Source organism: Rhipicephalus microplus, chromosome X (assembly GCF_043290135.1).
Source record: "Rhipicephalus microplus isolate Deutch F79 chromosome X, USDA_Rmic, whole genome shotgun sequence".
NCBI classification, from domain to species: Eukaryota; Metazoa; Arthropoda; class Arachnida; order Ixodida; family Ixodidae; genus Rhipicephalus; species Rhipicephalus microplus.
In genome coordinates this window covers 379,738,762-379,762,848 of record NC_134710.1, presented here as the reverse complement: position 1 = coordinate 379,762,848, position 24,087 = coordinate 379,738,762, and the positions used below count along the sequence as shown (strand labels likewise).

At 43.2% G+C, this 24,087-nt stretch overlaps 1 long non-coding RNA gene across 1 annotated transcript; it reads left to right on the top strand.

The window, feature by feature from the left end:
- Positions 1 to 3,732: 3,732 nt before the first annotated feature.
- LOC142777318 (uncharacterized) lies at positions 3,733 to 6,886 on the top strand. The gene is made up of 3 exons (XR_012888032.1): positions 3,733 to 3,955; positions 4,920 to 4,998; positions 6,590 to 6,886. It is a non-coding gene; the product is annotated as an uncharacterized LOC142777318 (long non-coding RNA).
- Positions 6,887 to 24,087: the final 17,201 nt, after the last annotated feature.

The following is a 24,087-nucleotide window of genomic DNA, read 5'->3' as shown; positions in this document are numbered from 1 at the left end:
TCTATAGAGTGGCATAAGCAACACGATTTCACATAAGTCTCTCTGCAACTTTATCTATTTTGATAAAATAAATGTCTGATTGAAAGTCGACTGAACAAAAAGCGCGCGGACATAACTGCTTCTTTTAGGAAACCGCGCATGCTTCCGTGAATATGCTAAGTCGAAACAATGAGTTCAGGTAAAGCATGACAACCTCATCAGCCAGGAAAGAATGTTCTACATTCTTTTAAAACAAAAATTGGCTGACTATTTGTCGCAACAAAAAATGGCCTAAATCAAGCCCGCCATCACGGGCTCGCATAAACAAGTTGGTTTTGCTAGTTCACTCTCACGTGGAGCCCCAAATAAACACTGACAAATATGCAATGAAGTATTTGGACATTTATTCTCGAACAGTGAATTGCTTGCATGGTGTACCACAGTGTACTTATGAGAAATAGGTTGCATACTTTCACCCTAGAAATGACTGACAGGTTCGAGCCATTCCATTTCTTAGATTATTTTTGCATTAATGAATTTTCATATGCCAGTGCAGTTCACTCTCAATATCATTGTCCAGGGGTACTCCCAACACCTAACTGGAGGCGTAAAGAAATTCGGTTGGCGAAACTGTCGGGAGTAGACGGCCACTAGCCGTGCCAGAATCCGTGGCTTTTTCTCCAGTTTACAGTACTTCCACTGGCAACACAAAAGGACTTGACTGTTTTAACAACATGCAGTGTACTCTCTTAGTCAGTACAGAATGTGGCAAAATCCTCGGTGTAGGCCAGCAAACCCACCTCTACTTCTTGTCATTTAAAGGCACGTATAACGTCACTTTGTATCACTATCATCATCATCATCAACACCATCATCATCAGCTTGACTACACCTACTGTAGGACAAAAGCTTTGCCATGTTCCGCCAGTCAACTCGGTTCTGTGCTTGCTGCTGCCATGTTACACCCGCAAAAGAGACCAGGGGCGCAGTGTTAGTTCTCTGCTTTCAACTATTTTTTTATTAAGAAGTAGCACTTGCTAAAAGAGTTTTTCCTTCAGAAACCCATACTGGCAAACAAATATCAGGTTGTGTCAAGTTCAAAAAACAATCAGGCCTGCAATTGATGACTCCTTCAAATAACTTTTAAAATACTGGCAACACAGAAAGTAGATATGAAATTTCATCACATTACCACTTTTGCATATTGGACATAACCTGGTGATTTTTATGTCATAAAAAACACACCAGCAGTAAACATCAAATTAGTGAAATAAAACAATACGTTTAATATATATAAGGCGCAACCTGAATAATGAGAAGCATTTTTATAAGGTGATACCAAGAATAGAACATCGTCAGCTCCAGCTCTAGTTATAAGAATGACAATAAGATATAAAATGCACCATCTACAACTATGATACAAATCGGGCCTTTCAAGAAAGAAGTGACATTTTACCCCTGCACCACTTTGGAGGGCCAGGCGCAACTCCTTAAATGACGACACATTGCGGACTACCAACCGCCGCGCCTCAAGCGCGTTGATTCTGTTGGGCTTCACTTTTTTAAGCTCAGGCTGGGCCCTCACATCTTCAAGTACACTCCAACTGTGCGAAACGAAACGCCCGATGACATTGGCCACTGAATTTTCTGACGTAGGGGTGGCGGAATACGTCTGTCACAGTCTCTTAGGTCACTTTAGCAGATGACTAGAATATCATGAGTGTTCATAATTTGTGTTACTTTCTTATTAATACCGCACGTGCACTTTGCGTGCTATACTCTGAAGTGCCTTTATCTCATACACACAAATCGAAGTCGACCGATGGTGGATATAACGATGCTCACTCAATCTGGAAGTCTCGGTAGAATGTGGCAGTTGCACTGTTCGGGGTTTTTGCTTTCGCTTTCATTGTTCGGCTATTACCAGCAACTGCTTTTTCGGAATCTTCGGCCGGACACAGCATCTTTGCAGGAAAGGCTCCAGTTCTCTCATTTAGCCCGACGAACCAACTCTATTTTTTTCATCGTTCATAAATTTGATTCATTTCTGTACTGCGATATTGAGGTCTCTACTAATCTTAAGATGGCTCCAGCTAAATAAAAAAGACGCCAGGCCTGCGCGGAAGGCGCAACACAGTCACAGCGAAAGCTAGAAGAGCGGCCTTTCAGAGCTCTTTTCTATACACTCATTGGGTAACTCCTGCAAGCCCACTTGCTCGGTAACCATTACGGCATTATTAATTGAACATTTAGAGTAGTAGGCTGGCGTTTCTTATGCTATTCTTCGACATTCTTTGGGAAACCTCGTATTCGCTAAACGATTACGAGGATTTCTGTGTCAATGGTTCGTGGAGTATCTGAACACGATGAGGAATTATGCCTCAAGTTGGTATGTGCCACAGTTAATAGATAATAAAGAACAAGCTTTAGACGACCCACTTTTTGCACTGTTCGTATTTTGTAACGCCTGGTTTTTTCGTTGTTGTTATAAAATACTTTACTACTCATAATAATACGATTTCTTTGCTGACATCAAACCTGCTTAGGGCAAGCTTGTCAACAAGTCCCAAGCACCGGCGTATCTCAGTAGTAAAATACTGGATTGGCATCGAGCAGACCCACGTTCGAGCCCAATTGTGTCATTGGTATTAGATTTTTTTGCTAATTTCACGCGATGTGGGTACGAAGACCTGCAATGGCGGCGGCAGAACACTACGGCGCGGCGCGAGACCCGAGTCGTGGTCTCATAGGAGCGTTTGCTGTAAAAATACTTCAAGTAATTGTAAAACTAACCAGCAACACTCTAAGCCAAAAATGGCCAAAATGGGAGCAACGGCTGTTTTTACTCCTTCAGACCGACTGTTACTCTCCGAAAAGACCAAGCGGAACAAGATGGCCGACTTGTTCGAGAATGGGGGAGCAACTGTATTCATCTCAAGTTTGTAAGGGAGCAACGGAAGGAGGAACCGCTGTAAGTGCTCTCGTCACGCAACGGTTACTCCCCGGCAGGACACCGCACACAAATATGCATGCCGCCCACATTGATATTCATGGGCCAGATTATTGTTTGTTCTGTGTGCCAAACTTCACCAAACCAAAACAGTGATTTATTTTAGCATCCGTAGATAATAAGATAGCAGCGCTGGCAGAACACAGAAGGCCTGAGAATACAGTACTACCTAACACACGCAGCAGCAGAATGGAGAGTTGGCACGTCAAAGCGGACCGAACGCCAAAACACGTGCAAAACAACGATAAAAAAAGCCAAGACACGCCGTTCGTCCGCGAAGTAAGGGCGTCAAAGTCGATCAAGCACCGAAACACGTGCATAATGAGCCCCCCCCCCCCCCGCCCAGATATATCGGAGAAGAAAAAAAAAGCGGACCCAGACGCGCTTCTCATCAGCCATACACTTAGTAGCACGCTTCACCGTGTAGTTTGAGGGCAGAATGACAAATCTGCGCCATCTGCGCCCGCACGACAAGTGTGGCGCTAGTGTAGTAAACGATGTAAGTTACAAAGTAATTTTTATTCAGTGTTTATGTTGACTAGCACTAAATAAAAATTACACTCAACTTTTTATATTTATTTATGAGTTTTAGTGTACCTCAGTTTTTTTGATAATTGTATTAGAAGAACACACTGAAATTATTGCGCTGACGCCTGTGCTGCCACTGTTCGACGTTTTTTTTTCGGCGCAACTAGGTTCGCGTTCGCACTACTTACTCATATTCATATGGTCTGTGGTTGGCGAGCACATGGACGTGCGAGCTTGTGAGCTATGTTTTGATCGTGTGTGTGTGTCGCAGATTTGCGTTTCTACTTATTCGTGATGAAGGTTAGTGTATATTTATGGAGCGCGAAGTAGTTGTGGATTTTGCTGCTGGGTGGAACAAACACATCGTAAACACGTCTTCAGCTATTTGCAAGCCTGTTCGCTCGTCGGACAAAGGACTGTGCATGCATCAGCGTGCAGGTGAGTGGCATTTCCAGCAACATTTAATGTTCCTGCAATACATTGTTGAGTGGTTGCGCTATTGAAAGACAAATGATTTGCTGTTATTCACCGTATCCATTGCTAGCCGTATCGGACTAAATTACCTCTATTACCGCCTGCATACCCTCTTGATTCCCCTGTCACCACTGCAGTGCCAGTGTACTTTTGCAGTTAAAAGTTCATTTCCGCAACACTACCTCACTTGAAAAAACATTGGGGCGGGGTTGTAGCTGCATTCATACTGGCACTTTTCTACCATTGGCTTTATCTAATGTTAACGGCTGAGTGTTGGGGCCTTGGGCCGCATTTTTTAGAGATGTAAAGTGTATGTAAATCAGTAAGTGAACAAATCATTGTCGCATCACTTCACTGGCATAGCCAGGCGGTTGCGCACAAAATTTTTTTAGGCCGGGCGTAGGGAGCCCAAATTGACGACCATATTCGCTTGTCTGGCCTATTCAGATAAGCGGACCCCCCCCTCCTCCCCGCACGCCTAAAAAAAAATATGCCCACATCACTGCGTCACTTGCTTCACCTCTGCGCTGAACGTACTATTTTATAAGCGCACCATCAAGCGAGCAGTTTACATATTGACAGAACAATTGGAGGAGGAATGACCCAAATCTTTCAGATTTCTTTAGTGATGCAAAACCTTAGCAAAACTGAATATTGTAAAAGACAATCATAAATGATGTATGTTCTCGTCAGCGCTGTCATTATTCTGCATCATGAAATCTTTATGCGCTGTGAAAACTTGGCATGCCGTTGAAGCCACATATCGACGTTAATACCAATCGACGAAAATTTCGACAACCTCAATAACGCCGTTTGGGATTTGCCGCATGCACATAATTAGGCTGATTCCCACTTGGCTGTTCTTAACCTGACTTCACTGCTACCAAATGAAACAATATTTGATGCATGTCTTTTACTTTTTTTTCAGGGATATGACACAAATTTGGTTATACTGCAGATAAAGATGCTCCCAACGATGCTAAAGTACAGAAAGCAAGTGAATTTTGGTAAGTGCAGACTTTTTGTACTACGTATACGAAAGCATCACTTTTTAGGGGCAAACTGTGCATGTGTTGGCCAGAGAATAGTTCATTATGCCACATGGTTACACTGGCACTGACAATTCGACATGGCTCCGCTGGCCCGTGTGTGTGCTCACACTGTTACCGTTAAGATAAAATGTTTATGTTTTCATTGCAGGGATTGCTGTTTGTACTAAAAATCCAACTGCCAAGATTTGTTTACGCTGGTACTCCTAAAAGTATGCTTTCCCTATTTACATGGATTTTGGCTTGCACAAAGCATAACACTTGGGCCTAGATTCACAAAGCTGTTTATGCGCAGGCCTTCATAACAGCGTTTCTTGACTTGCCTTTACCCTGTTTTCTGCAGATGTTTCGTGGGTTTAAAAGTGCCACAGCATGTTGACCTCCCCCACTCTGAAATATTCGCGTTCAAAGTTCCGCAAGAGTGGGCTTAACTTTCTTGTGCACCTCTTTGCTAGTCCAAGATACTGAAGTGTTATGCTCTTACTAGAGGTGGCAGTGTTTCTAACGTTTGTATTTCCATCACATTGACCAAGTATGCGATCTTGGCTTGACTGGTAGCACATCCTCAACAAATGTCTTTGTGGCACAAGTAGAAGGCAGTACAAAATAAATAGGCAGACATTCACACCGGGAGCTAACTTCTAATAATGTTTTTTTTTTGGAAAGCATGGTGTGCTTATTCTAATTTGTTTAACAAGCAGTAACCTGTTTGGCTGTGAACCAACAAGACGTTGAACTAATAAAAGCTTCACATCTTGCTGCTCTCAAATATATATGTATTGGCAAGCTATCTGTGACACTGTCAAACAAAGAATCAGAATATCTGTGCATGCCTTAAGATATATTGCTTCGTTTTTATATCTCGTGGCTGTGACTCGTCAACCGAGTGAACAAATGCACCCTAGTTTTCTAAATTTAAAGCATTTTTTGAAGATAGCACGGTCTACATTCATTTGTCTATAGTTTGTCCAGCCGTTTGCGTCAGGTACAAAGAAATATACTGAAGATTATCGTGTAGCCTCTGCAAATGGTTGCTTTCAAGCAGGCTTTGCATGCTTGGCTTGTGCCTACAGGTATTGCACAATTCAAGACGCAGCAGCGTATGATAGAACAGTAGAATCGAGAGCAACTATGTGCACGAGCTAAATAAGTATTTTAACATGAGCGGACAGTACGTGTTATTTGCCACACACATGACCTCATTTAGAATGCCCATTGGTGAATGGGCTCATAGAAATGTCACTCAGCTGTGTATAGGAAACAAGTTAACTGAACCTAAGGGTATCTTTAACTGCTACAAATATGCCTTGTTGAGGTGCTGCACATTTTCTTCCAGAATATTGCTGTCTGAGACATCATGTGAAGAGCGTCTACCACATCAGCATTTATATGGCTTGCCAAGAAACATTTGGCCGAACCTTCCTTTTTTTGACATTTCGTTTTGCAGTAGACATCCTAGAATGTAAGCGCTGCTGCAGTGTGTGTGACTCATTGTTATGAATTGATTCTGGCATGTTTAACCTCACTCTTCTATTTTTTTTTCTTGCAGCAATGAGATGCTTCACATATGCCTGCCATGACGTTCTGCTGCGCTAGCCTGATGGAAACACCAGCTGCGAAACTTGAGTTCTTCAGAATTGGAGAAGTTGCCCTTCTCTCACCAATGATGACACAGACTGCCCTATGCTAGAAATTCAAGATTGTTTTTCCACGGATGACGCAGAAAACCTTTGATGTATTATGGTGTTTGTTTAGTGCTGGCTGTGGTGTGGCGAAGTCTACTTTTACGTGTGGTCACACGTCGCCTCATAAAAAGAACAATAAAGCATTTATTTTCCTTTCAAGATTGTCCACTTTTTGTGTTAGAAGCACCCAAGCAGTGCTCTTCCAAGGAGCTCTCGCCATGTGTTAAGCGTGTGACAAGCATACTCGAGATAAATACTCATTTCCCCAAGGAGTAACTGGAAGCATGTGCAGTTGATTTTCAAAGAATAAGTGCGAACACGTGGGAGGAACGGTAAAGAGTAACTGTTGCTCTTAGAAGAGCAACTGGTGGGAGTAATTGTTGGTCGGCAGGGAGCAACTCGTGGGAGTAACTGTTGGTCTGCAGAGAGGAACTGCAGGGAGTAACTGTTCATCCCCCGAAGGAGGAACTGAAAGGAGAGCAACGGTTCCTCCCTCGGCAGTTACTCCTTTTAGGAGAGTAATGGGAGTGTCAATGCAATTGCTCCCTGAAAGGAGCAACCCCTATACCCCTGTTGCTCCGTTTTGGCTTAGAGTGAAGAATTCAATTACATTTATGTTAGAATTTTCGCAAGTGTTTCATAATAATGATTTGACTAGATTCGGTATCCGCAGTTTTACGCACCGAAACCATAGTATGAATGTGAGGCACGCCGCAGTACAGGGCTCCTGAAGCATGACCACTCGTGTTGTTCGCGGCCGCTGGAACCGAGATAAAAACAGGCCTCTGCCATTTTGCTTCCATCGTCTTGGGTCAGCAGCCGAGTACCGTCACCGCAGCACTACCTCGACGAACAGGTTGCACTTAGGGAAACACCTCGCATAGTAACAGGATCGGGAATGGAAGTTTTTTGTTATTTATTTTTGCCAAAGCATCAGTTACTTAGCTCATTTGAATTCTGCATATATTAGGTTGGCAATATCTGGGGCTGCTAAGTCTTGTACCTATTTCGTTTTGTGCCGTGCAATTCTTCGCTGACGTGATGTACCTCTATATGAATTTGTATACACTCTACAACAATGTCCCCACAGGGCGCTGTAGATACATGTGTAAATAAAGAAAACAACAGGGCCGCTTCCCGCATAGCCTGCTCACGTGTAGCTCTGCGCTGCGCGCGTCCTGAGCTATCAAAATCACCGAGCGCGGCGCTGCAAAATGTGAAGAGTCCGATCTAATACAGACACTTTATTTGCCTTACACAGCTCTCTAACAAAGCACAATGACTGTTCCCGTGTCAGGGCGAAGCAAAAGGTTTCCACTCTGGAAAAGGTACCTCGAGGCTTTGCTGCACACTTTCATGTGTTGCGTTACAGACGCCTAATGGGTACTCCAGAGTCGCAAAAGGAAGCAATATGACGTAGAGGGCACCTGGCAGTGCTACTTACTGGTGGTATCATATGAAACTTTTAAAGAGTAAATTCTACAGGCGCACGTGTTCCTTTCCTTGCAGCGTGCTTATTTTTTGCACCAGGAAGTGAAGCGAGACTGCCGAGTGAGAAGGCGCTGAGAACGAGGCCCAATTAGGCAATCGCTTTCTACTTTTGAGACGAAGCTCAAAGTGTCCTTCCAAGTTTTTCGCTCGTAACCAGTAGCGCCGAAGCTGAAATGTCTACGAAACGAGCTCTTTAATGCCTCAGTGATAATAGTCATCTGTTGAGAGAAGAGGGGAAAGCCACAACTTACTGAAAATTTGGATGTTACAAAAGTTTTTTTTTCACTGAGGTTCCTCACGTGATATTCAATTCATGCAAAACCCCTCCATAAAATAGTTGACGGATCCAAAGCAGTAGCCTATAATTGCGAAATGTGACCGCAGGAAACACACGGGAAAATTAATAGATTATGAAAAGTGGATCGCGTTGACCATTTTAAGGGTTCTGTTTCAGTTTTTATTGTGCTTTTCGCGGCCACGTTTCTGAATACTGTGTAAGCAAACGAACTACACTCCAGCCTTCCAAGTCTTAAAAGGTATACTCCAACTTGCGACATGTGGAAGCAAAAATAAATACCACAAAGCAACTCCTCCTGTATCTGTCTGAGTAGTTGCAACACAAAACAACAAAATCGTAGGGAAGCATTGAATTGTCAGTAGCTTACTACTGCGTTCGTTTAGATGAAACAGCATTGAAAGTGTTTTAAGAATCCCACACTATAAGAAATTCGTAAAGTGCTTCTTTCTAGTCACTCCTTTCCTTTTGCTATTACGTGACTGGAACAGTTCATCGCGAATTCAACTAGTTGTTCCACAGTCTGATTTATCTCGTATACGTGCACAATGTAGAACATAACGAAAGATGTCGTACTTTATCTGCTATGTGGTGTTTTTTTACAAAAGGGTCTGAAACAGAGAGAGTAAGATATTATAATTCTTTCCATTCGCTCCAAATCGTGGATTCAAAATGGAAGACGAATAAAAGGAAGGTATTAAGCACTTTAAAAAGTACTGATCTTAAATGTCAGGAAATGAAGCAGTTAAGGAGGTATTGTAGTGTAAAGCCCTCAGGATATTCAATTTGCATTTTTGGCAACAAAAAATCTACTGTACTTTGATGAACAAACCTATAGAAGCCCTACATCGAACGCCCACTCCAAGTAGTTTAAATGTCGCGCTGAAGTGTGCCGCCCGCACTCTGGTGCAAGCAGTAAGAACACGAAAAACTTCGTTTATCTGAAATGGCGTTTTCTGTCCATTTTTCAACTTCATTGTACCTTTCCTCAAAAATTTTTGAATTTATCATCACGAAACTTTGTATGCGTGAACTACAAAACGTTGTAAAAAAGTCTTAACAAAAAATTGCCAATTTCGTAAAATGTGAAGCTTTAACGAATTTGCACATTAATACGCACCCTCCGTCGTGTTGTGCAAGAAGTATTTTCATTTTTTTACATAATTTATGAAACTCATATTTTTTTTAGTTCAGATATAACCTACGATTCTCTATAAAAACACGGCCGAATATAGTTACAATACTTATGGTAGTTGTAGAGAAGATTACATTGATTAAGTGAACCCCCTCTAAAATTTTAGAGTAGGCCATAGGAAGGATAAGCAACCTAGGATTACAAAAAGGGTGTCACTTGATACCCAGTGGCATTTTTGTGAGCACGTAAAATTAATGATAATACTTGAAGCCGTTTCTAATATGCTATGCTGAAACTGAAATCTACCATTTACGCCATTATATTCCCTTAAGCTCAGGAGAAGAGCGTAAGCAGTTTTGGAGGCTTTCCAGAGATGCCATGAACACGTAAGAACTGCCGGCTGTGCAGGACTTTATCCCTGTTTACAGCAACGACAGCTCACTGTTTAAGCCACTAAGCCCATGAAACCAAGGAGGACACCCAGAAAAACACAAATACTTTGCTACACAATTTTGTAGCAAAGTATTCCGCGGGGTCAATCTAACTCCAAAATAAATGTTTCACAGTATATCACACTAACCGAATTTTAATACCGAGCATAAAAGTATAGTGAGCTATATAAATTTTAACTACAAATTGTAGGTTTAAATTTTGTAGTAGGCCCATTCATTTTATCAGCACCAAATGACGGTGTTTTTCTCGGTTCCACTTCAAGTGGGCTTAACTTTCTTGGGATACATAAAATGAAGAGAGACCAGACGATTCGACATGAACTTCGAATTTAATTATCATAAAGTGCAAATTTTATGTATCCCGGCCGAAAACGTAGGGTGCAGTGTGTCCGAAGTTTAATGCTAACTTCTGACACATTCTCGGCCACATCCATCCAGCGAATTGAACTGGTTAGACCCGATCAAGCAGCGGTGCGACTTGAGTGCGCGCCGGGTCACGCTGAAACAGCGAGCTCCACCGTGGGCCTGCATTTCAGCGACATAAGGGTGCCTCAGCTGGCGAGGTGAGCCCGTTTCGGCAGCTGGCGTCTCGTCGCACTCCGACTCTGTGCGGAGCACGCAGCGCCGGCGGCATTCTTCCCAGCTGCGGTACACGCCACGACGGCCCACAGACAAGCACGTACGCTGCGGGAAGCTCCACGCGACGCACTTCTTGCCATCATAGTACCATGGCACGTCCAGGACGTCTTGCCTACATAAAATTAAACAAGTTTTTGTGTTGTTTATGATCACCATAATTTGCGGGTATCTAGGGTGAATGCGTTAACAGCGTTCATTGTATGTACATAAGCCAACTAAGTCCATGAAAAAAAAGTTAAACAGCGAGTATAATACTGCCTAATCCAATTCTGGGCCATTTGGGTTAGCGAAAAGTTGATGCAAACAGTTTCAGAGACACTTGTATGTATGTATCTGCAGCGCTATACCACGGCTTGAGTAGAGTGACTGGCGCGAACAATTATGTGAAGCCCATTACACATCAACCACCGAAGACAGAGCGTAGCGACACTGCCTCACTGACCGGGAGGCTACGGAAGGCCGTACCTTCCGTAACAGCTCACCAGTGACGTGTCCTTTCACTTGACACTCGTCCATATATGAAGGATGACGTCATCAGTGACCGCAAGACGTAACATAGTGGCACTACCCTCACTACTCTAGCACTACAGGTGGTCTGCGTAATCTGTCCTGGTGGTTTTCTTGGGGGGGGGGGGGGAGTTAGAAGAGCAAGAAGGCGCCTAAATTATGCAACCTGGTAGGGAGCACGGCGCAGCGCCTGGAAATCTCTCGTCCCTCTACTGTGGTTCGCTCCTCTTCGCACTCTCTTGTTATAATTGTTTTTCGTCGTCAGCTACGCTCCGTGGTCATTTTTTTAAATCCTCGTTAGCTCTGCCAGTTATTATGCCACCGACGCTGCTCATTACTGAAGCGGGTGTCTGAGAGCTTCACTCTGAAAAACAGGTGCAACAACAACAACAACAACTATAAATAATAATATTCTGTATTATTATTATTATTATTATTATTATTATCCGAGCTTCAACGTCCCAAAACCACGCTATGAATTTGGGGAACGCAACACTGAAGGACTGCGGAAATTTCGACCACCTGGGGTTATTTAATCGACGTGCTTCTAAATATATGCACACGAGCTTCGCTTAAAAAAACGAAGGCTAATTTCATATTAGGACAACGACAACCGTGTTTGACAATCTGGATATCCGCGGTTAAGGAGCGTAATTTTTTTTATTTTTCCGCAAAAACTTTCAGTGCCGCCTTTTTTGCACAGCACTTCGTGCATTGCAAGCGTCGTGAACCAAGTAAAACGCCGACAGCCCTGTTAAAACAATCGAAGCCAGGCGTGGCGTACTTGCCGCTCTGCAAGCGCACAACCTCCGACCGAGTGGCCCAACCATGTGACGAGGGATGAAATCGTGGTTAGAGGACAACTGGTCGTGTTATCAGCAAACCATTTGTTTGCTCCCTTCCTTCCTCCTTTACTTTGCCGCCTGATAGCTGCACTCTCAAATGATGGCTTATCCCTCTTTCATAGCAATAGCTCATAACACTAAACTGAAACTACTCTAATAGAAGTAGAATTAAAGTTCTGGTGGACGTTTTCAGCTTACTTCTAGAGTGTCTGTTACTATTCTGCCAGCATGATAGCATTTGATATTAAAGCACTCATGTCGACACCAACTGCCAATTCTCTGCCGAGCACATTGTTCGGACCGCTTGGCGTCTGTGGTAGCGCGATATGAGGCGACGAACATCAAGAATTTGAATAATAGTTCACCAAGTGAGCATCGAAAGCATGCAAAAATCACCCTCCCTGCTAGCGCGTGACACAGTCACTTAAACAAGAAACGAGTGTTGAAAAAGTAGTGATAATAATTTAAACAATATGGGATTGTTGCTCTTAATAGAAACACGGCTTTCGGAAACCGCGAAAAAAGCAGTGTAGCGTGGTGCCTGGGAAAGCATCGCTTATATAAGACACACTCTTTTTGATACCGAGAGAGCCAGTTTGTTACCATTAGGGGCCATGTGACGTGATGGGGAAGATTTATATTCGCGACGTACTAGCCGTAGATTTGTGATGATTCACGTAAACAACAGTGGGTGTATAATCTCCAGCAGTGTTGCTTAGTTGTCACTCTGGAATAGGAATGATTTTGTAATCATTGAGCATTTTGCAGCCTCAGAATAGAAGGATGACGATGCTGTGAGGAATGGAATGGGAGTGGAATTAAGCAAATTTTCCCGAAATTGAATAGTGTTAGAATGACGTAATTTACCAAAAACCCAGCACGTTTTTGTCTATGAGAGTGGTGGGAAAGCTCGGGAGGTGCCACCACCACCCCCGCTGGTGTTGGCGGCTAGAGAAGCGCTCCCATAATGCACAACTACACAGGCTCTTGCCCCAGCACTTCACGCTTGAGTAGCTCATATTTGTGAAGCGCAACACATAGGTAGACGGCAATTGTCATATCTCATTTTTATAAGCAACTGTTAAAGGAGCCATCCAGAGAGAATTCAGGTTTTATAACCAAATGGCAAATCGCTCATTTAACTCTTAGCTTTACATTGCAAAATTTCGGTGAATGAAACAAAAATGACAGAAGTCCGTCTGGTTGGGTATGAAACTGGGAGAAGATTTAGACTCCAACCAAAAGTTATTGCTTTGTTACTCGAGTCGTGTCACATTTGTTAATCGAGTCGTGGCAGATACAGAGGACAGCCCATAATATCAACCACTCTCCCGGAACTCTTCCCCAAGTGTATTCACATGGACTGCGCTCCACAGTGAAACGAGAGCGAGAGAGGGGGGGGGGTCATTAGCCAACCCACGAGTGCTTTGAAGACGACGCTGCTACATAGCCTCCGCCGTCATCCCTGACGAAGGAACCAAGTCGGTTCCGAAACGTCGGGTTTTTCAAAAATTGTTATTGGAGTCTAAATAATCTCCCAACCAAAATGATGTTTTTCTTTCACCTAGCTTTGCTTGCGATCTTAATTGCAGTATTTAAAAATCTCTAGGACGCTTACTACAACGCCAATCCAGTGAACAAAACACTAGTGACCGATTGCCGGAAGTGTTCGAAAGATCAGACTTCCGGGAGATCAAGCCTAGGAGATCAGACTTTCCTGAATATTGAGCTGAAAGCTGGTCATCTCGCACTCCCACTGCACCGGTAGGTTCATTTCATTATTACCGTTATCTGTTTTTTGTAACTTCCTTTGGTTTTTATGACTCGGCACATATCCGTGTTTGCATTGCCAAGCAAAGGAGACTTAGCGAATTATCTTTCTGCCCTTTATATCCACTACTGTAATATCACGTTCAAATTAGTCATGTAGGCGGGAGTACATGCTCTATCGATGTCGAAGGCCACAACGCTTTCTCTAGCTCTACCTTTAGTTAGCCAAAGCCAAGGCTAGGCGTGATGTACAAGTGTGAACAATCTGCCAACTTACAAAAGAGTAACCGCGGCATAAGTCGGTGTAAAACAAATGCATCATTCCGACAGATACTGAAGAGATAATACATTATCCTCGCACGTTCGTTCTGATTGATACCCCACACTAAAGGGATGAATAATCAATGCATGGTTTGGTGTTCATCTCAAAGCAGTTTATTACCTGACACAAATACCCTTTTCGACAACAAAGACATCGCATACCTGTGCACAGACGAACACAAAGTTCTCACCCCATCCATGTTTGCGAGGCGCGTGACAAGCGTGAGTGCTGACAAGCAGTGCGGCACTGTATTCCGTATTGGATGCAAAGACACAAGATGCCCAAGTGAGGGTGCGCTGTTCCATCTAATACCAGCATATCTAGTTTTTGTTGTTGTTGTTGTTCCCAATAACCAAATTTTAGTTTTCTACAAATTAACGACTGCTCGAGACGCGGGGCAATACTTCTTAGCCACACTACTTTTGTCAGCATTAAATTACGCGATGTCGTCAGTTTAGCATTAACAAATTTAAGCTTAAACAAAAAAAATATCATCATTCGTTCGAAAATTCTGGCCATGAAAACACTACTTATAGCGGGAAAACTGTTCCTAAAATAATTAGTAGGGTGGTTTTACTGTACAAGATATGCCACTAAGCAACTAACCCACGACCTTGGTAACGTGTTTTACGCACTTTTTGCAGATACAAATGCATCTAAAGACACTATATTTATGGTGTCGTTCATTCTTAACTCGTTAAAACTATCAAGATGCCTTTCCTACGTCGAGGAATTAAAGGAATGCAATGGAACACTCCCGCCATTCCCGGAGTTGGATCTGGCCAACTATTTTCATCCGAGGTATTAAAAAGAATGAAACTGTGGCTAAATCGTAATTCCCCGGAATGGAATCGGAACGGAATGAAGGCACCCATTCCGCAACAGTGGTCTCCAGCGACCTCGAGAGTGGTTTTGATGATTTAGGCTGGATGCTGGACGCTAAATTTGCGCATGTTGCACACGAATTAACCCGATCACATCAGTCCGGAACCACCGGTGCATGACAATGAAATGAGAAAATGTGAATGAGGCGTACCGCTGTGGTTTTCATTAAAGGCAGCAAGTGATCTCAATAGTGCCCATGCATCGTCCTTGTGTTTTGTGTAGTGTTTGGTTCTACCTATTTCTTTAAAGCAGTTCACAAGAAAACTGCAGTAGAAGTCTTTTCTATTGCGATAGTAATTATATGGACCCTGTCGGCTGGTTTTTGCAGCTGGCGTTGTCGTCAGTGTCAACATGAGCGTCGACGTCGATGTCATACACTGTACATAAAAACTCAAGAAAGAAAGAAATCTAGAAACAAAACACTCCGCGCGTGTAATCAAACGCGGGACCTCTGCGTCGTGAAAGCGTGGCGTTAGCCACTATGCTACCCCGGAGCACATCTTTCGATGATCAAATTGCAAGCTACCTATATCTACCACTTACCGCTGCTCACGAGTATCTTGGGGGGAGGGGGGCATTGTGTTTTCAGCATTACCACCAACCTGGCGCAATGAGCGTGCGTCGCCACATCGCGTGGCGGCGCCCGCTCTAGTCTCCTACACGTACTTTGCCCTATTTTGAGAAGGGGAGCAAAGCTCCCTCAAGCGCCCTTATCTCGCGGCGGGGAGGAGGTGAAGCTCGTACGCCTTCGCTGCCCTCGGGTTCTGCCTGGAACGATTCTTATGTAGTTACCGAGTGCACAAAGGTCACTGCAATCATTGAAGTCTACATTTGCGAAAAGCACGCGCTTTTCAGACACAGCTAAGTAACAAACCAGACGCTTATTCGCGTGCATCCATACCTGTGTGTACGTTTTGTGCGTCATTTGTGCGTGAAGAACATGGGTATGTTTCGACATGCTTTCAATTCTGCGCGTGACCTTTCAACTAGTTGCTAACGCGTTCATTGCTACACCTTTCCGGCAAAGCTGTCATTTTTTTTTTTTGCTCTGCGAAGCATACAATTTAGGGGTAGCTTCTTCGGCGCTTGTTCTTGCAGATAGGTGGAACAGTTTTCCCACAAGCAAAGAAAGAGGCACATAAGCACCACCATTGGCAAGCAAATATTAAGCAATATACCCGCGTAATTCAGAATGCCTGCCAACTTTTATGAAGGGATTCTGCTTCGGCGAGCTCACATTCCAACTTCGTGTCTTCCTTGTAACCGGCCATAATAGATTAAAACGAACTTTCGGTACGCCGAGCCCGATCACATTCACTTTCGCCCTTCAAATTCAATTATGAATATCACGAATTACGTGCTATTTTCGTTATTAAAAAATGGACATGCTTCAAGTTGTCATGCCATCAATATTCACTCAATAGAATACTAAAAAGCCTATGAACCGCCCTTCGCTAATTACTCACATCAAACTCATGTTAGTTGCGGGAAAATATCTCCGCCACGACACAGACCTCTTAAAGAAAATGGCAGAAGCCTGATTGTCGCAAAAGTTTTATAAAAATTTTCTATATTTTAACTGAAACGTTCCGTATAATTTTGACACGTAGAATAAAAAAGCCAATTGCATAGAATGTAACAACTAGTGGGCTTGAAGCATTTCAAGGCCTTTAATAACCTTGCCACTGCAGAGTAATTTCTATCAAGAAGCAGGTAGTGTAGCAAGTACGGCGCCTCCACAGAGAAGCAAAGAACATATACGCTTCATATTTATTGCTACTACACCCTACGTAAAACTTCAACCCGATGCAACTCGCAGCTGACGAATCATTACCTGTCACATTATGGTAAATGTATTTCCACGTGCTCGTGACGTCGATGAAAGCAGCAGTCAGCGTATCTAGGCTCAAACTCTATTTAGCCGAACTTGTGGTCAGGAAACCGAATATTTTAAGCAAGCAATGTGTATACATGGTTACTGGTAGCACCGAACAGAGCGGTGGTTATCGATAATCTGATCCGCGGCAACAAGCGTCATCATTTGTACGCGTTGCTTCAAATATTCGAGCGTTTTCGCTGATGGCCGTGTTTGTTTATAATAAACTCAAATGTTGCGTTTGCGCCCTGAAGCCAAAGAGATGGTCCGAAAACGATCCGGAATGCTCTCGCGCATTGTGGTGCCGATTGCAAGAAGCCTTATCTGCACGTGCAATACGCCGATGATGTGAAACATACCGTTTGGGGTAGTATATAATATGAGACTCGTGCAAAATAGAATCGTCATGAAGGCCAACCGTTCCCCCTCCTAGCTCCTTCATGTAATGTCACCGTTGTTCTTTGTCCGTTCCTTCTCCGGGCCTCAGCTATGCGACAAGGCACCCCCGCTCGAATACAGAGACTCGACAAGACATCGTCAGAAAATTTGAAGAACACACAATAAAACAACGTCCAAACAATAGACCTAATGACTTCAATATAAATACATAATTGGCATCGAATCAATTATGGCTTGGGAACGGGCACGATAAGCCCGTATACAAAAGATCCTGGGATATTTTTGAGGGCACATGGTGGCCTTTGACAGGATGGGTCAACGATTCACCGTTTTCATTAAAACCTCTTAGATGGGCCAGTGCGGCCGGAGAGACATCAGACGCAAACCTTACGCAAAGCAACGGGGAATACGTGTATGCGTAACGTATAATAAGGTGGACAAAAATATCATATAAACACCAGTATCGTCTTGAGGGCAAAGCAATGATGCAAGAGCCAGAAAGTGATTGATTGATTTATTGATTGACTGATCGATATGTGGGGTTTAATGTCCAAAAACTACCTTATATTTCGACCACGGAAGTTTTTTGAAGTGTACGCAAATGTAAGCACACAGGCCGACAGCCAGAAAATGGAACGCTTACGGAGACTACCAGTTCAGTCTTTTGCATCGGATCTAGCAAAACTCGACAAAACATTCATGTTAGTGAATAGAGCTTATTCAATATAAACTGCTGATTTTGTGCTGTCTGTCGTCCGAACGAGAAATAAGCGGTGAAACCACAGAGCTAGTACAAAGGATTTCGAGTCGTCTACCGATGTCCGTCGAGATAGCACTCGCGACCAACCCCTTGTGATTAAAGTTGGGTAAAAGCAGGAATCCAACTCAAACATTCTGCGTGCTAGCCAAATATTCTACCAAAGAGCCACGCCTGGTCTCGCAAGAACTTTTGGAATAGACCGTCACGTGCTTGAATCGCCAATATGGGATGCAATGATGGCTACTAAATGTCATAAGCAATACATATGCATCCCTAGTGATACCACCGTCATGGTAGTTAACGATCAACTGTCGTTAAGCGCAATGCACTGAATGTGATGTATGGTTTATATGAATAAAGGAACGGCGCGAATAGACATTGCTCATTTCATTTCGAGATCGTTAACGAAAATCAGTGCATCTCTACGAGACGATGATGACTGGGCGAAGCTATAAGCCGTAAGGTTAATGTCTAGGTTGAAATCACTGACTGACATAAAGGACCAACAGATGAACGAATGGACGCACAGACGGACATGTGGACGTCTGCACACGAGGAGGATCAGGTGGACGTATGCACGGATGCATGGAGGGATGGATGCTTAGATGGACGGACGGATGGACAGATGGATGGACGAACAGACGGACGGGCCAACGCATGGATGGACGAACGACCGATCAGTGGCCGGACATACTGATGGACAGTTGAATGAACGAGTGAACGGATTGACAGATGGACGGCGCGGGTGATCTCGTATTGTGCTGTCGTATATTTGATTACACATAACGTCCGCTCTTTGTCAATCAATTTAATTTTATTGATAAAACGTAAGCAATTGTTACAAACTAGCAGAATCACAGGCCTATATTGGCTAGTGGTCGGTCCATATCCAAGTACATAACTTTTATATAGACTGCCCAAATCAGAGTTTAGATATGGTTTGTCCATATAGTAGTTTCCCCACGCACATACGTTTTCATTATTTGTAGTGCAGGTGTTCTGTTTAAGTTAGTATTTTAGGGGCTTCACAGACAACAAGAAGGTCAGCCCTATAGGAGCTTCGCCCCAAAAGCTGGCATCAGCAGCGTTGATCCAACGAACGCATGGAATAGCTTTCATGGTCCGAGCAGGAATCAAACCCCAGTATTCTGCGTGGCAAACAATTATTCTATCACAAAGCGACGCCAGGTCTCGGAACTGCTTTTGAAGTAGACTACATTCTTCGTGCAACGACAATTGTGTTTGCAGTGCTTGCTATCAAATTTTATAAACAGTACTTATGTACCCTTATCATACGGCCTACAGGTTGTATTAACGGAAATTTTAGTGAAGCGCCATCTAGTGAAGCTCATTTATCAATACATAGCCACCAACCTCGCTTGAACAAGCGCTACGTATCAGATTATCGCTTCCGGTGTTTCTAATACCTATGTTGCAGTTGCACGTTACACAACAGTAAAAGTGTGAGTATTGAACAATTAAATGTGCATACAATATTTGTACGTTTAGCGTCATTTCATAGCGTTTGACTTAATACAAAAATTACAACACAGTCACATTCGATTCGCTTGTTCTTCATAATGTCCAATGTTACAACCAATGTTACAAATCACCTGTGCTGCGAAAACTAACGTGTTCAAATGTTCTCTTTTCCTGTGTATCCACCCCTTATGTAATACCCCCCAATGGGGTCCTTAAGGAAATAAAAATGAAATGAAATGTCGATTGCCAAGGTACGTGGGATGGCACCAGGTGTACGTGGTATTCATTTTTCCCGAGAACTGTCTCTGATTGGAATGCTCTGCCCCATGATTCCCTATGCTCAACACGCCGAGATGAAACTATACCCTTTTCTTGTTGCTTAAGTCTGCTTCTTTGCCTGTATTTGTCCCTTGTTTTTCACAAATTTTTAATGTACATGAATTTTGTTCTGCAGTGAATGTATACTGCAGCGGAAGTGTATGTATATAGAAGAATTTTGAACTGTATTGCCCTTTCCTGCATGGACCATACTTGGTTCGCAGTATGTGATAAATAAAATAAATAAATAAAATCTGCGGATACTTTTTTTTTGTGTGTGTCTCCTTTTGATGCTTGACGTGATAAACTACGGGCGGGAAGTTTTCTCTCTCCTTGAAGAGCATTCATCGGCAGGCCTCGCTCGCGTGGCGATGCTATAGCTTGCGCTCTTCGTTTGGCGGATACGACCACATGAGTGTCTAGATTTATATCTTCTTCAGCTAGCCGTTTTTGTCCCCAGCTGACGCGCGCTTTTTTTTTATTCTATAACCTTTAATGCGTGCGGGGATGTTGTCGATATGTAATTTATTTGCAATAGGATTGCCGCGGCATTCAAAAACAAAGGCCGAGAGTGTCGGTACATTTCCTATTACAATAAAAGACAAAATTGTTTGTATGCTTTTCTCACCAGCACCGAGGATATTGACGCGAGAGCGTTAAAGAGCTCGTGTCGGAGAACTTCCGGTATCTGCGGCGACACCGTTAGTTGCAAGCAAAACAGCGGCGTGGTCCATGTTTGAAAATGGTGGGGAATGCAAATAAATAAAATAATGTATCCGAGCTGCAATCGAGCATACGCAATCTGTGCGGCAAGCAGGCGTTCTACAGAGCCCCGCCTACTTGTGCACGGAACTGCTTCGAAATTAAAAGCTATACACCGGTCACGCACCACAAGAAGTCATGTCAACAAGTACAATGGTGCGTTGCAGAATATTACGATGGCACCAGGTGTCACACCTTGATAATTGCGTAAAGATTGTGTAGTAGGCCCACCCACTTATTACACAACCCTCACTGAATACACACACACCCTTACACTTGCTTCTCGTTCTCACCCAAAACATCCACAATGTTACACAGCTGCAAAGACCCGCATAGTCATAGCTCGCCCATGGCGTCACAGACATGATACATGGCTCCAGCATGACGGCTTAAAGATGATGTCAAGGCAGTAAATTCACGTGCGATCAACCTGCTTCTGTCTGAAAACAACGTCGCTGGAATGCTCTTTGGCTTCTGTGCGTAAATAGGGACAAAATCAAAATGCAAGGAGCAGTGGGTTTGATTCGATGCACTCTAACAGGCACGTGACATCATAAAGTTCGCCTCCCCCCCAGCATGTCGGTGCTTCTATGTGGCATATGAAGGTATGTCAGTGCAATTGATCTATTGTTTTGCGGGTGCACACTGGGTACTTAAGTAATTGGCTAAACAATCCTATGGTCTTATCTAAGCGTAGAAATCATCCACCTTTTAATGCGTAGTGTCGCATTCTCAGCGCAGCGTAATAGACGCTATAGTCCTTAGAACTACTTATATAAGCATTTCCTAGTATATAGAAACAGGCCACAGAATACTGACAGATTGATATTGTGCCTCAGATATGCGCAACGTTTTTTTTCTATAGTGCGCACAAGCATGAATGGAAAAACAAGATCAAGATTGGTGGGCGTTGAGGAAGTGGTTGAACTTTGCCCTAATAATGAATTCTTTCGGTTGACACACAGATGGTAGCAATGTTTGGGACACGTAAATTGTGTCTCAAATGTAAACCAACTGAAGTGATTCTCGTACTTCAGGAAGGGTTCAAAGCTAAATCGTGGTAAAAACCTGCGCGGCTAGGAAGGCAAGAAATCAAGGTGCATTCAGTGAACTCACCGGGTGCAGGGAAAGAAAAGTGTGCTTCCGTAGTAGCGGTCTGACACGTGGCGGCCGTTGACACAGCTAGCGAGGCAGCTCTTGATGCTTGAGAACCACTTGCAGCCGCGGTTGCACACGTACACTGGGTCTGAGGCCGCCAGTACGCAGGCTTTCCTGTAGGCACTGCAGTAAAATTCGTGCTTTGGATGCCCGCAGTGAGTGTACACGTGCCCACTGCACGACTCGAGGGTGACGGCCTGTGATGCGCAAGAATTGTGTACATCAATGCAACATATAAAATAGGCGTCAATGTATAAAAGATTTAAAACACCAATAGTTGAGTTCTGGCTCTCGTAACCTTTTACAATATTGCTTATATTAAAGAAAAGTGCTTCTACAGCCACTGAAACCTGATCTCTTCCGATCACCTTTTTTACACACCCTGGAGGAACCTCATTGCGTGGTGGCTAGAGGAAGATTCCACAATTGGTGTGCCAGTTGTTGCACAAAAACGGTGGGCAGTAACCGGTGCTAGGCAGGGCCGGTGTTTAGAGATGTCGCATTACAAGTGACTAAATATTACGGTGCCTAAACCATTGTTTCCTAACATGGAGTAGACTTCCAAAAGAAAATTTTACCAGCAATCGCTAGGTTTTAGGTTCGTAGTAATGAAATGCGTTTACTCATCTATTTTGTAGTGTGTTTAGCTTAGGCCAACAACACGAATTACAAGCTAAAACCACTTGGAACAAATATTTGGTTTTGCACCACTGTCATAGTAATCTACCAAAAGATACCGCCTGGACGGTCAGTCATGTCTTGTTCTGTGTGACCATATATAGATAAATTGATACGGCATGAGCCGGGCCATGTTTTGGAAACAAAGGTAGAGGGAAAGGAAGATACTTGGTTTGGCCTATGTTCGCCATCATCGCCGATTGTCGCCTGATCTCTCCTGCAAATAAACAATGTTAAACTCCATCTAACCGTAACAATATATATATATATATATATATATATATATATATATATATATATATATATATATATATATATATACATATATATGTATATGAGATTCAACAGACAATTATGCCAATGAATGTATAGGGGAAGTTATTAGAACCAATTTAATGTAAAGAAGAAGAAAGAAAAGTGGTTGAAACAATAACTTGCCGTGAGCAGGAATCGAGCCTACGACCTTCGAATAACGCGTTCGATGCTCTGCGGCTACCCCCTCCCCAAGCCGCTTTTTGGCTTTATATATGAATTTAAACGCGGGACTGTCAGTCAGCGCCATCTGTAGCCATAGCAGCGAGTGTGTAACACCCTTTTATGAGTCTGTCTGGCGTCACGTAGCACGTGAACTTATTACGAGTGAGCAGCTGACCAATAGTCCCTCGTATACAACCTAATGGCACCAAGTCTGCAAGTACGAGGCCCTCGTTAATGAATAAGAGAAAGAAGTGTATACATAGGGGCTCGTTTTTCTGTTTTTGTCCTTGTTAAATTGATTCTTTACATTACATTGGTTCTAATAACCCCCCCTATACACTTATTGGCATTATTATCTGTTAGATTTCATTGTATTGAGTCAAAACAAGGAAAAACGAGCCCTTAGGTATGCACTTCTTTCCCCTAATATATATATATATATATATATATATATATATATATATATATATATATATATATATATATATATATATATATATATATATATATATATTCAGAACAATGCTCGTATACCTTTCCACGTGTTGAGCTTTGATCGCTTATACTTCGCGTCGAGAACGACAGATAGCCGTATTTTCTTATACCAGCGTTTTATAGAGTTACGTGAGATGGGATCCATACCAGCTTTACTTCGTACAACATTGAAATTTGTTGTTACCTCAATCAGCGCGTCACTCTTGCGGTGAACCGGAAATTATTTTTATATCGAGCTATTAGAGCGCCACGCAAGTACTAAAAAAATATATAGTGTCACCATGTAGGCTAATAATAGATATAATATTATAACAGCGAATCGGAATGTTACAGGAAGTAAGGCTAGCTTATCTTTTAGTATCCGACCCGGCGTAACTCCACGAAACACAGGCGTAAGTGGTCACACCCACTTCAGCGTGTGAAGTCAGCTTCGTGCTGTCATAGCTTCAGCGCAAATTCCACGTATTAGGATATAAGCTGTATGCCGATCCTTGTCAAGTCAGTATGTGCGTGACGGTGACCGGCGGCTCAGAGTGCCGGTCAAGGCCCAACCACACGCAAGCAATTTTCCAGCAACAGCGACAAGCGGCAGCGACAGACTTGCCCCGTCGCGCCC